At 48.3% G+C, this 16,196-nt stretch overlaps 1 long non-coding RNA gene across 3 annotated transcripts; it reads left to right on the forward strand.

Annotated features, from left to right (window-relative positions):
• Positions 1–296: 296 nt before the first annotated feature.
• Positions 297–13,158, forward strand: LOC139702560 (uncharacterized). 3 transcript variants are annotated; one of them, XR_011705175.1, is made up of 5 exons: positions 297–406; positions 2,177–2,290; positions 11,040–11,230; positions 11,850–11,900; positions 12,943–13,158. It is a non-coding gene; the product is annotated as an uncharacterized lncRNA (long non-coding RNA). The 3 variants fall into 3 exon arrangements; XR_011705176.1 differs by lacking the exons at positions 297–406; positions 2,177–2,290 and adding exons at positions 2,587–3,044; positions 3,314–3,410; XR_011705177.1 differs by lacking the exons at positions 297–406; positions 2,177–2,290 and adding an exon at positions 2,590–3,044.
• The last annotated feature ends 3,038 nt before the right edge of the window (positions 13,159–16,196 follow it).

The raw sequence follows: 16,196 nt of genomic DNA on the forward strand, positions 1-16,196 counted from the left end.
AGCATTTTTTCATGTATTTGTTAATTGATTGTATGTCCTCTTCTGAGAAGTTTCTGTCCAAGTCCTTGGCCCATTTGTTGATTGGGTTATCTGCTTTTTTGTTGTTTAACTTTTTGAGTTCTTTGTACACTCTAGAGATTAGAGCTCTATCTGATGTTTGAGGGGTAAAGATTGGTTCCCAGGATGTAGGCTCCCTATTCACCTCGCATATTATTTCTCTTGCTGAGAAAAAACTTTTTCAGTTTGAATTCGTCCCATTTGTTGATTCTTGGTTTTAACTCTTGTGCTATAGGAGTCTTATTAAGGAATTTGGGGCCTGCCCCCACGAGATGAAGATGAGGACCAACTTTATCTTCTATTAGACGCAGAGTCTCTGGTCTGATTCCTCAGTCTGCCGTCTTGAAAGGTACCTAAACACGCTCCCCGAGGGAAGAAGCCCCTCATCCCTGGAGCCACCATCCCACCTGGGGTTTCTGACAGGAAGAAGCCCAGAGCCCCCACCTCTGCCAGCTGTCAGTAGTTTGGACACCTGGGAGCTCCAGGTCCAGGGGTAGCTCCATTCCCACCATTGATAGCAGGCCCCCCAGCCTGGGCAGCCCAACCCACTCAGCCCTTGGTGCTGACAGACGTAGCAATCCCACCGTGGGGGCCCGTGCCAGCACCCACACACATTCTGTCATGTATGACTAAAAAAAATAAGTAAAAATTTAAAAAAAAGGTGGCAGACTGGAGCTGTCTACTGCTGAGGCCCTGTGAGTACTGTTGGGCTTTGGGCCCTGGTGAGAGAGTAGGAAGTTCCTACTGGAGTCAGATGGAGGCCCCAGATGTGGGGGAAGGGGGACTGTGAAGTCATAATGGTGTTCATGAGGGTGGCCCCCAAGGGAGCCCCTGGCTGCAGAGCCAAGCCTGCCAAGGTGCTGGGAGAGGGCCTGGGAGGAAGGGCCAAGGAACAGTTGGCAGGCTGTGGAAGAGGGGGACACAAAGTTTGGAGGTAGGAGGGTGTCTCTGGGAGGAGAGAGCAGCGCCCACCCACTTTGGGCGGGGAGGCAGTGCTGGGGTGGTAAGGCAAGGTCTGGCTGAGGCCCACTGATGCCAGAGGCTTGGCCCCTTCCCAGGTAGAGGGGCCCACACATGGGCTGGGGTTGGGGGGCATGGTATAGCTGTCCCAGATGGCCTGGGACGCACCCATCAGAAGGCAGTGGATGTGCTGCGGAGCTTTCTGTTTCTCCCAGTTCAGGTCCTCAGTGGTGACTGGACAGGCCAGTTCCAGAAGTGGTGGCAGCCTCAGAGGTCCCCCTATTGATGTGACGGCAAAGGAAACTTTCATTTCTGTGGCCTACCCGTATTCCCCATGGATGAGCATTTCTTCCTTGGCAATGGCTGTCCCGCTCAGCCTACAGCCACCTTCTCACACTGGGCCTTCTTTGCCATCCATTTCCCTGCACATGCCATGATCTTGTTACTTTTTAGTGCTGAGTAATATTTCATTGTGTATAAATGCCACATTTTTTAATCCATTCATGTATTAAAGGGCATCTAGGTTGGTTCCACATTCTAGCTATTGTGAATTGTGCTGCTGTAAACATTGATGTGGCTGTGTCCCTGTAGTATGCTCTTCTTAGGTCTTTTGGGTATAATCCAAGAAGGAGAATAGCTGGGTCAAATGGTGGTTCCATTCCCAGCTTTCCAAGGAATCTCCATACTGCTTTCCAAATTGGCTGCACCAATTTGCAGTCCCACCAGCAATGTATGAGTGTACCTTCCCCCCCCATCCTCGCCAGCACTTATTGTTGTTTGACTTCATAATGGCTGCCTTTCTGACTGGAGTGAGATGGTATCTTAGGGTGGTTTTGATTTGCATTTCTCTGATTGCTAGAGATGGTGAGCATTTTTTCATGTATTTGTTAATTGATTGTATGTCCTCTTCTGAGAAGTTTCTGTCCAAGTCCTTGGCCCATTTGTTGATTGGGTTATCTGCTTTTTTGTTGTTTAACTTTTTGAGTTCTTTGTACACTCTAGAGATTAGAGCTCTATCTGATGTTTGAGGGGTAAAGATTGGTTCCCAGGATGTAGGCTCCCTATTCACCTCGCATATTATTTCTCTTGCTGAGAAAAAACTTTTTCAGTTTGAATTCGTCCCATTTGTTGATTCTTGGTTTTAACTCTTGTGCTATAGGAGTCTTATTAAGGAATTTGGGGCCTGCCCCCACGAGATGAAGATGAGGACCAACTTTATCTTCTATTAGACGCAGAGTCTCTGGTCTGATTCCTCAGTCTGCCGTCTTGAAAGGTACCTAAACACGCTCCCCGAGGGAAGAAGCCCCTCATCCCTGGAGCCACCATCCCACCTGGGGTTTCTGACAGGAAGAAGCCCAGAGCCCCCACCTCTGCCAGCTGTCAGTAGTTTGGACACCTGGGAGCTCCAGGTCCAGGGGTAGCTCCATTCCCACCATTGATAGCAGGCCCCCCAGCCTGGGCAGCCCAACCCACTCAGCCCTTGGTGCTGACAGACGTAGAAATCCCACCGTGGGGGCCCGTGCCAGCACCCACACACATTCTGCTGGCAGCCAGGCTGCAAGTCCACTGGAGCAAGTAGTCCATCAGCCTCTGCAGCTGCTACTCAGAGGCCAGGGACTGTGAACAGTGTTTGTCCCAAGAACAGGCAGCCCCAGTCAGCATGGGACAACCAAGATTCATCCCCCTTAATGCTGCCAGTGTCAGTTGCCTCAATTGCAACTTGGAGGACAGATTTGTCCCCAGTTCTTCCATCTCCCATGGCAGAAATGGGCATCTGCTAAAAAAGTAGAGGGACCCCCGAAACCAGAGAACACCATGGGGCAAGTTTGGGATAGAACAGCTCCAGGGCCTGCCCCTAGGCAGAGCACCACCATGAGGACCAAGGGAGAGAAGGCAAAATACAAACCAGGGTAAGCAACCACTGATGTTTGTGCAATTCATGCCATCCCCCAAAGCCTGACCGTGCAGAACCCCTGAAGCTCTCCTGGGAGGAACCATCACCACCTTCAGAAAGGCCACCTTGACTTGTAAGTTTGTCCCCATGCAATCCAGGAACCTGGGAGCCCAAACTAGCTCCCGGATCTCATGTCTGTCTTTGGGGTTCTGTTCATCTCCTCCCCAAGTAAAGGAAAGAGAAGCATGAGACAGCATTTACAGGGTAAATGGGGCTTCGACATATTCAGCGCCACTAACTAGACCATCCCTATAGTGGTCACTTTACAGGGGACAAAAACCAACTCTGTTCTTGGAGCCACGAGGGCCACTCCTTTAAGTGACAAAAGGCACCCCCTTACAGGAACCCTGAATTCCACCTCGGAGCATCAATACCTCCATGAACCAGGCTGCATATATTTACAGAGGGAATCATATCACCCATTTCCCTGGTGGTAAAGGTGAGGCTCTGGGAAAGGACATGAATTATGAGTTAGTCAAGGTCCTGCCTGGAAGAGCTGGGACTGGAATTCTGGAAATCTGGCTCCAGAGCCTCATGTGCAGAACCCTGCAGGGGAGGCCTGATGCTGGGAGCTTGGAAGGGGGGGACCCATCAAGTTGGGGTGGGGGGCTCAGAGAAGAATGAAGAGATGGGTGTGGCTGGGGAATTCGTGCAGAGGGGGAGACCAATAGGAGAGGGAGGGGATCGAGTGAGGGGACTGCATGAGCAAGGCCAGGCAGCGGGAGTGTGTGGGTCAGGCAGAGGAATGACCTGTGAGCAGCTGGGGGTGCAGGGATGGAGGGGGACAGGATTCAGAAGGAAAAGAAGGTTGGGCCACACCATGGAAAGAGCCAGGTCTGGCAGGGAGACACCACCCCTCCCTGCTCCATCCTCCAACTGTCTTTGAGTCTGTGCCTTGAACTTCCCCAAACCCTCCCTTCTCACCACCTCCACTGGCCCTATTCCACCCCTCCCAGCTCTCACCTCCTCCCTGCCTCGCCCATAACAAGACAAAAAGCTCAAAGCTGGTGGCCATTTCCATGTAGTTCTTTTCCCTGCACCTTGTCCCCACATCTGTCTTAACTTGAACTCCAGGTCGGCTCTTTAGGGGCAGTGGTGGGTGACACACAGGATCTCCCTGCTTTAGAGCTGGAGAAACTGAGGCCCAGAGAAGTAATTTCTACTTCTATTTCAGATCTTGGGCTATCACCCCCTTGAGGAAGCCCTCCCTGCCCTCTCTACTACCCTGTCAGGCCTGGTTTTTGGTTATTTGTTCTCAGAGGACCAAGGATTTTTGCTGTAGAGAACTGGCCTCAGGTTGTCACTGTCTATTCATTCACATGGATTAGTTTATGTCTTTCTATGTCACTTGGCATGCAGGGGACACTGGAGAAACACTGAGCGACTGAATGACAGTTTGGGTTCTTGTGACAAGTAACAAGAAGAGGTGTTAGTAGAACATGGATGGGGCACCACATGGTCCCCACTTGGGGTATAAAAAGTCTAGGAAGCTTCTATAAGGGGGTGATGACCTGGTTGGAGCTTGAAACCTGAGTGCTGGTAGCAGCTGGAACATGCAGGATGGTACCTGGCAGGAGTTGAGCCCCTGGCTCCTGTCACCTTCAGGAATCTGGGTTCAAGGTCCAGTGGTCTAGGTAGCTGGGAATGTGGGCCTGTGAAGGCCTCTGCCCCAAGCTCCATAACCCCAGGTGACCTTGAGGCAGGCAGGGTGGCACACCCTTCCTCTGCTCACTCCCCTTTGTCCAGTGGTAGCCAAGGGGCATCTGACTCACCTCCTCTTTGCCCCACTTCCCCACAGTGAGATTTATTTTAAAGTTACCTGAAAATCCCTCCAGCCTTCCTGATTCAGCCACCCTGTCCTCTGTGATTCTCTTGTGAAGGTCAACTGAGGGTCCCTGAAGGACTGCAGCCCATGCACCTCACTGGCTCAGCTCACCCACCCCACCCTGTGGCTCTCCACTCTCCCCCACCAGGTGGCAGAGGCCTCTGGAGGTCTTCCCACCAGGAGTCTAGAACAGGCTTATTTATGTAGAATAAAAAAATTACGTATTTCATCCCATTTTCCTGGTCTTTGACAAAACAATTCTATTTGCATACGACTAATAATTCAGTGACCTCCTTAAAGGCCATTTTTCTCTTGATTCTGGCCCATGCTCTGTTAGAGTGGGAAAATAATTTTTTCTTGGTCACAGATTTATAGCTATAAGCAGAGCACTCTGTGAAAATTCTTTCTAGTGAGTAGTCTGGGCTTAATATTTCCTATACTTACATATTATGAAGGAGACCTTCCAAACATTGTGGTTCCTCTGTGCACCTCATATCCCTTCTCATTATCTGGACCACAAGCCAATTTCAAATTTCCCCATCCAAGCAAATGGCCTAAGGACAGAGAACTCCCAGATGCTCAAACAACAAGGAAACCAGAGAGCCAGGACAGGGCCTCTGTAGTAGTGAGGAGCCTGACCAGAGAGCCAAGTAAAATGAAAGCCTCCTGCTACCCAACTCTGAGGGCAAAGCTGCCAGGAAGTGAGAGGGAAGGGGACATCATGTCTCTGAGCCTCCACTTTGCCCCAGGATCACAGAGGTCAGGGTGAGACCTGTGCTATGCATCTAAGCAGTCTGCCACCAGGTCCCATGTGGGAGAAGGTGGATGTCATGTTAGCAAAAGAGTTTTCTCTTGGACCCCACAGGAGTGGGTCCTGACCTGGAAGAGGATGGTCTGGTGGCTGGTCCAGCTGAGCTGCCAGGTTGAGAGGCCAGCACAGATGTGCACCTAGATGCAGTCTTGCTCATGGTGGTGCTGGTGCCCCGAGGCAAACTTGGGCATTTCTGCTTGGGTGGGCCCTTTGGGGATGGCACTGAAAGGAGGGGCCTAGGTGGCTCCAAGATCATGGTTGCTGTTTGTCCTGTGTAACTTGGTCACCATGGAAATACTCTGGTGGTGGGGGCCACAGAGAGTCAGGCCCAAGCTTGCCTCATAGGTCTGTCTGGTGCTCGAGGGTCCCTCCTCTTAGAAAGGAGATGCTCATTACCCACAGGCTGCTCCCAGGTTCTCTGCTCTCAGGTTCCACTGAGGACACTGCCAAGGGCATAGTCATGCAAGTTGGTCTTTCTGGGGTGGTGCTGGCCCCTCGATTTCTGCTTGGGTGGCCTTTGTGTCAAGCATTAAATGGAGGGGCATTGGTGACTCCCTGCTCATGTTTGCTGCTTGTCTTTTGTCCCTTGGTCACTGGAGGTATTCTGGTTAGAGGTGCTGCAGGTTTTCATGCTCCAGGCTTGCTGTCTGGGCTTGGAGTCCCTCTTCTTTTGGAGCAGATGCTCAGTGCTCCAAAGGCCAGTATCACATCTGGAGGGAGGTCTGTAGTCGTAGAAGCCAGTGATTCCACAGCATGGACTTTCAAGTGCAGGTGGCCTTTCTGGAAATGGTGTTGGTCCCCTGCATTGATCGTAGGGGTTTCTGCTTCGGATGACTTTGGAGATGGCAGTAAAATTAGAAGCACCCATAGCTAGGGTGTCTTAGCAGGTCCTAAGCTGGACCCATGGTGCCCAAGTCCTGGAAAGTCCCACAAAGGAGAATAAGCCAGGGCAGTCCCTGCCAGAACCTGGACTCTCCAGCCTTTGAACCCAAAGGTGCAGGATGCCAGCCTTGCCTGCCTTGAGTGTAGTAGTTGTCAAGTGCTTCACAGTCGTTGCACAGGAGCATTGCTGGCACAGTCAGGCATTTCATTGAGATGAATCCAAACCAGGGGAACAGGTTTTTGAGCAGTATTGGATGTGGGAATATATAATGTGATTGGCTTTCTAGAAGGTAACCTCATCACCATGGTTCCTGATGGGCACTGCTGAAAATACAGAACCATCCGGAGGACTGAAAATTTGATGAGTCATTCATTTATTTATTTTTATACCAGATATTGAACCTGGGGTTCTTAACCACTAAGACACATCCTCAGACTTTTTTTTTTTAATATGTTTATTTAGAGACAGAGTCTAGCTAAGTTGCTTCAGACCTCTCTAGTTTGCTGAGGCTAGTTTTGAACTCCATATTTTCCTGTCCCATCTTCCCCAATGCTTGGACTATGGGTGTGTGCCTCCAAGCCCTGCTGGGCCTTTCATTTTGGCCAGATCTGAGCCTCTTAGTACTTTTGTTAGGAAATGGCCAGGAGGAGGGAGAGTGGATCTTAAATGGATGGTTTGTTATTGTAAAGGGCTGGGGATTATAGTTTGAATTAATCTAACAGTCTTCTTAATATTGTCCTGAGCATTGAATTTACCCATATTGACCCTACCTCTCCCCCTGCCCAATGCCACTGTGGATCACTGAGGGTTCTCTGTGGTCTGAGTTCAGCCACAACCCTTTTCTTGGTTACTTCTCATAATGACACACCCATGAACTGCATATCTTGACTGGTAACTAAAGCTTTCGTTGGTTGTGCTTTCAAATATGAAACTATAAATTTGTTATCAAGTGACTTGTCTAGAAATCATTTTCTTCCAAATTGTTCCAAAGAGGTCAGACTGGAAGAGGACCTAGTCACTGGCCAGGCTGACCTTCTTCAGGTGTTCCAGCCCCTCAGTGATTTCCATCAGTTCCCCCTCTTTGTAAAATCATGCAATAGACTTGTGTTTGGGGAAGCAGCAGGCTTAGGATTGAAGCAGGAGTTCAATAGAGGTTTTCAGCAGGAGGCTATGATAGGAGTCCTCAGTGCTTCCCCAGTGAGCTTGCCTTTTAATAGCAGGTAACCCTGGGAATGGGACAGCTATCAACAACTAATAGATATCAGTACTCACATGAAACAGCTGATGTGCTGTGTTCACCAGCCTATTCTTTTTTTTTTTTGATATTGTTTTTTAGTTGTCAATGGACCTTTATTTTATTTATTTATATGTGGTGCTGAAAATTGAGCCCAGTGCCTCACACATGCTAGGCAAGCACTCTACCACTGACCCAAACCCCAGCCCCATCAGCCTATTCTTTAAGAAGAAAGGATGTTCATAACCTGTTAGTGTCAGGAAAGCCAAAGGAGCACATGTACTAGTCTCTGGGGAGTAGTAGCCTTCTAGGGCAGGCTCCCTGACTGTGTGTTAATTAAGTGTCCTGGTCCATGTGGGCAAGATGAAAGTCAACCTCAGTGTGAACTGGGAAGCGCAGAGCTGATGACCAAAGAGAGCTGTTCTTTGACATTGCATTTCCTTCATCTATCGTGTTTAGCATGAGGAAGATTTTTTTTCCTTGTGGAAATTGAGTTAATAGGTGGTAAATAAATATCTTAGTTGCTTCTGATGTGGCTGAGGAGCACTTTCAAGTGTTTAAAAAACTGGTTTCTGTATATCATTCTATAGCTAATTGCAATTCTTATGAAACCTTCTCATAGGCTGTTTCTGGTTTTATTGGGATTTTTTTCAGCTGCATTGTGAATTGGATGAAGGACATTTTCCCTTCTTATAAATGGTTTTGTGGAATTTTGAGATTTGGGTTTTTATTCACATTTGAAGGGAATAAATCAACCAGCCTTAAGAACATGACATCTTTCTGATGGATAGAAGCAATTCAAGGAAGAATAAGGATGATGTCTTTTAGAAATGCTATAGGAATATTTGTTTGGGGGTCAATAAATAACATGCTTAGAGTTTAATAAATATTTTGTTATGTCATCGTAGTTTCTACATTTTTGTATTCTAGTAGAATTTTATCTAGTTTTAATATTTGTTTTTGAGCAGACATCTTTATCTTGAGAGATATCATTTAGTGTCACTTTTCAAAATTTGCAGCTGTGTAAATCCAGATGCTTGGTGAAGCTGCTCTAGTGTGAGGAAAGCCTCTCCTGTTAGGCCAGGAGCCTGTAAGGCACCATCAGCACATATGAAACCTGCTATGTATTATAAGCAACAGGAAATAGCACAGAAGCTGCAAGTGCATTTAGGTCATTTGGAAGTTGAATTCTTGTCATATCTTTACTTTGCTTAACATATCTTCTCCCCTTTAGTTCTTTCTTATAGTAATTTGAAGCTGATGAATTTACTGGTATTTTCAGGAGAGCATATACAATTAAAATATTTTTCAATTCAGTATCAGTTCAAAGAACTTAGCATCACCTGCCTCTCACCTTTGGTGGGAAGGTAATGAGCAGCCACTTAGCTCTGTGTGCACAAGGATGATGGTCCTGAGTCTCCTGGGATGGCTAGCTAAATCTGGAAGTTCCTTAGGAGATGGAAAGACATCAGCTCCTCATGTTCCATTCAACAGTGAGCACAGGGCGCTCAGTGAACATGCATTAGGTTTGTGAGTGTCCCCTGCAGGGACTGGTCTCCTATTCCCTTTACAGACCTCAAAGCTGAATTGTCTGTCCTTCTCTCTGCTCCAGTAGCCTCAGCTATTGAGTACTATTGCCTCTGAGATGCTTCTTTGTTCATGCTACTGGGATCTTGCCTCCAAAGTTTAGTTGGAAGAATAGGAGGAAACTGTTGCTTTAAACTGCACACAAAACAAAAGGAAGTGGCTTTGCCTTTCCCTAAAGACATGGAGATAGAGAAGTCCGTTTCCGTGGTCGTGGCCATGCTATGGAACAAATTCTTGGCCATTCCACACCATCCTTGCTTCTTATATGTTTTGTGCATCAGTGAATTTTTCAGCCCTAGCATTTTCAACTATGGGAGGCGTGTAGAAACGGAGGCACAGAAATGCCAGCTCCTTGCCATTTCATGGGGTCCTCAGGTCTCTGCCTGCTGCCCCACCAACTTTCCCCACAAACCTCTGGAATTTCAGCAGTGCCCTCTGCTGTGGGCCTGTGGAGCCAGGCTAAGTTAGACTTCCCGTGACTCAAACTTGGAAGTGATACCCCATGAGGCTTGTTGATTTCTGTTTCTTAGAAACCAGATGCTGATGTGGATCCACTGAGAGAGGAGGGAGCTACAGGCTTTGGGCACAGGATGCTGTGGTGTTTGAAATCCCCTGTAGTGTACCCCATCATACGATCGGAAGAGACATTGGGGCAATTTGATTTCGCACAGGAATTAGAATTCTATGGCAAAGGGGAGGCTATCTCTGAAAATAACCCTCCAGTGGTGCAGAGTGGGGACCATGGCCAAGAGAGGAGCTGACTTTCCCTCTGTCACTGTGGGACTCAGGTCATGGTAAAGTTGGATGTCATCCTTTGTCCCTTAACTTCCTATGTCATGTTATCTGTATATTTGTGCATTAGAGACACATGACTCCTGGATTAGGGTTTCTCAGGGAGTCCATGTATGTGTGGGCACATGTCCCTGATGACAACCTCTAAAGCAGATGCTAGAATGACCCCTGGGAACATGTTGAGAAGCTATGGAGGCCCTGCAAGGCACAATGACTTCCTCAGGGCCACACACATACCCACAAGAAGGGGAAGGGTCTCAACCAAGCTCTGTCTCCCCAAACCAAGGGAGCTGGCTACACCCGGGCCTGTCTGAGGGCCTGATCCAGGGTGTGTTGGTGTAACTGGGTCCACCTGTGTCTATGTCATGGGAAGACTGCAGCCCAGTGGGCCATTGGAATCATCTTGTGTAAGAAAGGGACTCAGCAAAGGACTTCCTGAGACAGTGACCTCACTTCCTTGGCCATGGAACTCACAGAACTTGGAACCCTGGTAGCTAGGCACTCACAGTCCACAAACAGTCCCAGTCTGCTCACTGGTGTTGAGACAGCAAGCCCAGAGCCATGAGTTCTTGTTGTCTACAGATCTGTGGGTGCTTAAGCCTCAGGGCTTTTCCTGAGTGTGGAGGTGCTGGGTCAGCGCTGTGTCCCAACGACTCTGGCAATTTTTCCCAAGGAGACCAGAAGTGAGACAGGACAGGGCACCACAGGTGTCCATAGTTTAACCCACATTAAGATTCCCCTTTCAAAAGTGCCAGATCTCACCAGGTTTGTGTGTGTGTGTGTGTGTGTGTGTGTGTGTGTGTGTGTGTGTGTGTGATGTCTCCTGAGAATATGGAGGGAAAATATTTTGATTTCCCCTGATGTATGGCAGTGATTCCTTTTGCAAATGGCTACCGTTTTCCTGTTGAAATGTCCCACTTTGATTGCCCATCCTAGGGAGAAGATGACCAAGGCTCATCAGTGGATGTGTCCTGTCTTGTGGAAACCCTCACAGTACTTCTCTGGGAGCTCGAGGACGGCCTGGTGCCTGCCCTGCAGCAGGGTAACACCCCCTATGTCCATGGGGTTTTGTATTTGTACTAAGATTTGGCCAGTACCCAGAAGGCTCTGGAGCTGCTGGGTAAAAGGTGTGTATCACCTCCAATCCCTGGCCCATGGCCATCTCCTGGCCTGGTGTTGGGAATGCCGGGCATCACTCTGAAACTCCGTCAGCTCTGAGGAAAGTAGGGTTTTTCAGAGGAGAACTCTGCCTGGGTGTTTAGAAATCCAAGTAGGATGAGCCCTAGGAGTGTTTGCCTCAGAGTGGTCCTGGGACACAGGCTGGCGATGGCTCTGGCCTTTCCCTGGGGGCCTGTCCCCTCCCTGAGAGGAAGTTCTCTGCGTCAGACCTCACTCTTCTGAGGCCTCAGGAAAAGCAGTTTCCACATTTGGGAAGGAGTCTGTGGGTTGCATCTGGGAGGGTTCCAACCTGCCTGTAGACAGAACAGGGACCCCTGGGGTCAACTGAGAGGGTCCTGGCCCTGAGGTAGCCAGGCAGCAGGTGGTTGGGTTCATTCATGGCTCAAATATATATGAAGCACCTACCTTTGGCAGGCACTTGGCCTATCATTTAGGAATCAGTGCAGACAAACTCTCCCAGCCCTCCTGAGCTCCCGTTATTGTCAGTAAGTTAGTCAAGTCCACCAGGCATCTCGACAGATGAGGGACACAGGATATTAGAGGTCACAGCCTCCTGGTATTCTCTAGGTATGGACGCCTCCAGCCATATGTTGAGGAGGAGTACCTTCAAGACAAGAAGTGAGTGGTCTTTGGGCCAAGAGGGAGGGCTGCTGTCTCGAGAGTGGTCACTTGGGGGGCTGTTGTAGAGGATGGCTGGGCAGACCTCAGGGTCTACCCTGTTGTTTCCCAGCAGAGGACAGAGGTCTGGGGCTTACTCTGTAGAAGGAACAAAGCAAGCTGTGGTGGGATTCTGGGTACCCAAGGAAGAGAGGCGTGGCTGGAGCCCAGAGCCAGGCCCTGTGAGGATCCCTTTCCAGCACAGCCAATCCCAGCCTGGATTGCCCATGCCTTTTTGTATAGAGACTGGAGAGAAAGTGAGGGGAGAATCCTACCCACACATGTGCCTCACAGTTTTGCCCCCTTTGCTCTGCTGCATGTGACCTGCTTGGACACTCTCTGGGAAGCTCCCCATGCAGGGGGCCTTGGGAGGTTCCAGCTGAAGGAGAGGCCCTTTACATCATTATCTTCCAGTTGGTACAGGTGGTGACCCAAGCTGCCATCCCATTCTTTCAAAGTCAGCCATCTTCCCTGGCAGCTACATAAAATTCACACACACACAAATGCCAGAGGCAGGGGGTCAAGAAACGATTAGACCAGAAGCCTCCACTTCTCCTAGAATGTTTTCTTGCTGCCCTAGTTCTAAAGTCCTTGAGGGCACCTCCCACGTGTGAGCACCTGCACATTGTGCCAGATGCCCCACCACAGCTATCCGCCTCCTCCCACTAAAACTGTCTATTTTATTTTTTGTGATGGTGGGTTTTTTTAAATGTCTGGGATGGCATTGTAAGTATTTTAGTAACAAACATTTATGTTGACACAATAGTGCTCAATCCATTCACCAGGCTGTGCCACCCCCAGCACTGAGTAGCTGAAGATGGAGCCCCCTACAGGACCCCTGTGCATGGAGCCGAGATGACTGCCTAAAGGGTGGTGAGGATTTCAGGGCATTTTATCCCCTACTGTGTTCTGTGACGTTAACTAGGTTAGATGTCATGTGACACTACAAACCCTGTTCATGTAAGACAGCAAACTTAATATGTGTCTTCTTATTGCTCCACAGATCATGACTCACCTTCTTCTCATTCCCTAAGAAACAAAATTGAAGTTAGACCAGTTAATTACTCTGTAATGGACTGAACAGTTGGAATAGAAGGAAGAGTTCCATGTTTTGCATTCCAAATAGAAAGCTGTGCCTTGGGCTAGGCTGTAGCTCAGTGGCAGAGTGCTTGCCTAGAATGTATGAGGCACTGAGTTCAATCCTTAGCACTACAAAAAAAAAAAAAAAAACAAAAAACTAAACAAAGAAAGGCATGCTGTTGATCTAAAACTATTAAAAAAAGAAAGAAAGAAGGAAAGAAAGAAAGGATAGAAAAAAAAAGCTGTGCCTCTTGAATAGTTAGTCCCAATGAGAATGCAAGGGAAATGTTCATAAAGAAAATTAAAGTGCTGCTCCAGGGCATATGTGAATGATAAGAAAGCAAAACAGCTGATAGGGATAAAGTTTTCATAGTCTGGAGAACAGATGAAACAAGTCACGTTCCCTTAAGCCAAAACTGCATCCAGATAAGGCCAAAACATTAGATTTGTCTGATGCCAAGAGAAGGGAGAAAGCTCCAGAAGAAGTCTGAAGGTGGCAGAATTTGGTTCATGATGTTGGAGGCAAGAGGCCCATCTCCATATAAGACAAGTGCAGGGTGAAGCAGCAAGTGCTGATGTAGAAGCTACAGCAAGTCGTGAAGAACTTGCTAAGCTATCTGATGAAGACGCGATATGGTTGAGTTTCTCGGTGTCCCCCAAAAGCTCATGGGTGAGACAATGCAAGAAGGTTTAGAGGGGAAATGATCCTGTTATGAGAGCCTAAAGCCAATTAGTGAATTAATCCCCTGGCAGGATGAACAGGTGGCACAGATAAAATGGGGTGCCCACACCCTCCCCAAGCCTGGAGGTGTAGGCGCCACCTGTGGAGGAGTCCAGTTGCAGTGTGGAAGCGAACAGCAGTCATCCTCAATGTTCCACATTAGGGTTCCACATTGGAGGTTCCCAGCAACCAGCGGCATCCCTCTGTGGGCAGGGCATTCATCAGGGAGCCTGGGCGCCCTAAGGCCCTTTGGGGAGTCCAGTTGAATCGGTGGCTGCATGGAAATAGGCGGCCAAATAGGAGCATCCTCATCCATTGGCGGTGGCGGGAGTCTGCTTCCAGTGCAGTGGAGGTGTTGGCAGCATTGCTGGTGGCCAGGTCGGGACTCCAGTGGCCACAGTGTGGAGCGCTGGCTGTGGCGACAGCGACAGCGTAGGGCAGCGGGCCTCAGAGTCAGAGGGCGACCAGAGGATGGGGTGCCCTGTGCTGTGGCTTCCCCAGGCCACTTGTCTTGCTCCTGGCAGGGCCTGCCTGCTCAGGAAGCAGGACACGGCAGGCGGCGGTACCCACACAGCCTCTGAGGACCTTATGCTGTGCACGCAGGTGGCGCCTGGCACCGGCCCTGAGCCCCCCGGGTGGCAGCTCGCCCCACCCCGGGTTCGCCCTGCCCCTCCCTGGGTTGCGGCCTCTGCGGGAGGAGTAGGCCCGCTGCCAGCCGGGGCAGCCTTTGGAGAGGACACCCACCCTCCCCAGCGACATCTCTCCTGGACTGTGGCCACTGAGAGCAGAGGCAGTGGGGGGTGGGGCTACAAATCCTCCCCCTCAAAGCGCATCCCTGGGGTGGGACAAGGGTGGAGGGCATAGATGGCAGAGGGAACCCCAAGACGTGCCGTCCTTGGTCTTGGTCTTCTGCCACCCTTAGACAAAGAAATGTACTTTAAAAAAAATTAATTAGCTCTAATTAGTTGTACATAACAGCAGAATTCACTTTGGTTCATTGTACAGAAATGGAGCACAGCTTTTCATTTCTCTGGTAGAACACGATGTAGAGTTGCACCATATGTGCAGTCCTGCATGTACCTAGGGTAATGATATCCCTCTCATTCCACCCTCTTTCCTACCCCATGCCCGTCCCTCCTATCCTTCCCCTTTGCCCCAAGTTCCTCCATTCTTCCCTTGCCCCCCTCATTATGGATCAGCATCCACTTATCAGGGAGAACATTCAGCCTGTTGTTTTTGAGGATTAGCTTTTTTCACTTACATAATATTCTCCAACTCCATCCACTTACCTGCAAGTGTCATAATTTTATTCTCTTTTAAAGCTAAGATTCCATTGTGCACATATACCACATTTTCTTTATCAGTTTAGCTCTTGAAGGACTTCTAGGTTGGTTCCACAGTTTACCTACTGTGACTTGAGCTGCTATAAACATTGATGTGGCTGCATCACTCTAGTATGCTGATTTTAAGTCTTTTGGGTATAGATTGAGGAGTGGAATTTCTGGGTCAAATGGAGGTTCCATTCCATGTTTTTTGAGGAAGCTCCATACTGCTTTCCAGAGTGTTTGCACCAATTTGCAATGCCACTAGCAATGTATGAGTATACCTTTCCCCCCCACATCCTCACCAACACTTACTGTTGCTTGTATTCTTGTTAACTGCCATTCTGGCTGGAGTAAGATGGTCTTAGAGTAGTCTTGATTTGCATTTCTCTAATTTCTGGTGAAGTTGAACATATTTTCATATATTTGTTGATCGACTGTGTATCTTCTTCTGTGAAGCGTCTGTCCATTTCCTTAGCCCATTTATTGATTGGGTTATTTATTCTTTGGGTGTTGAAGTTTTTGAGTTTTTTATATATCCTGGAAATTAGTGTTTTATCTAATGTGCGTGTAGTAAAGATGTTCTCCCACTCTGTGAGCTCTCTCTTCATATTATTGTTTCCTTTGCTGAGCAGAAGCTTTTAAGTTTGAATCCATCCCATTATTAATTCTTGATTTTATTTCTTAAGTACAGGGTCTCTGGTCTAATTCCTAGGTCCTTGATCTACTTTGAGTTTTGTGCAAGGTGAGAGATCGTGGTTTAATTTCAGTCTGCTACATATGGATTTACAGTTTCCCCAGCACCATTGTTGAAGAGGCTATCGTTTAGCTAATGTATGTTTTTGGCACCTTTGGCAAGAATGAGATAACTACATTTATGTGGGTTTTTCTCTGTATCTTCTATTTTGGACCATTGGTCTACATGTGTATTTTGGTGCCAATAGCATGCCGTTTTTATTACTACAGATCTGTAGTAGTTTAAGGTTTGATATTGTGATGTCTCCTACTTCACTCTTTTTGCTAAGGATTGCTTTGTCAATAAGGATTTCTCTGTGTCTATTTTTCCAAATGAATTTCATGATTACTTTTTCTATTTCTATGAGGAATGTTATTGGGATTTTAATTGGAATCACA

This window comes from Marmota flaviventris, chromosome 17, assembly GCF_047511675.1.
Source record: "Marmota flaviventris isolate mMarFla1 chromosome 17, mMarFla1.hap1, whole genome shotgun sequence".
Taxonomy (NCBI): domain Eukaryota; kingdom Metazoa; phylum Chordata; class Mammalia; order Rodentia; family Sciuridae; genus Marmota; species Marmota flaviventris.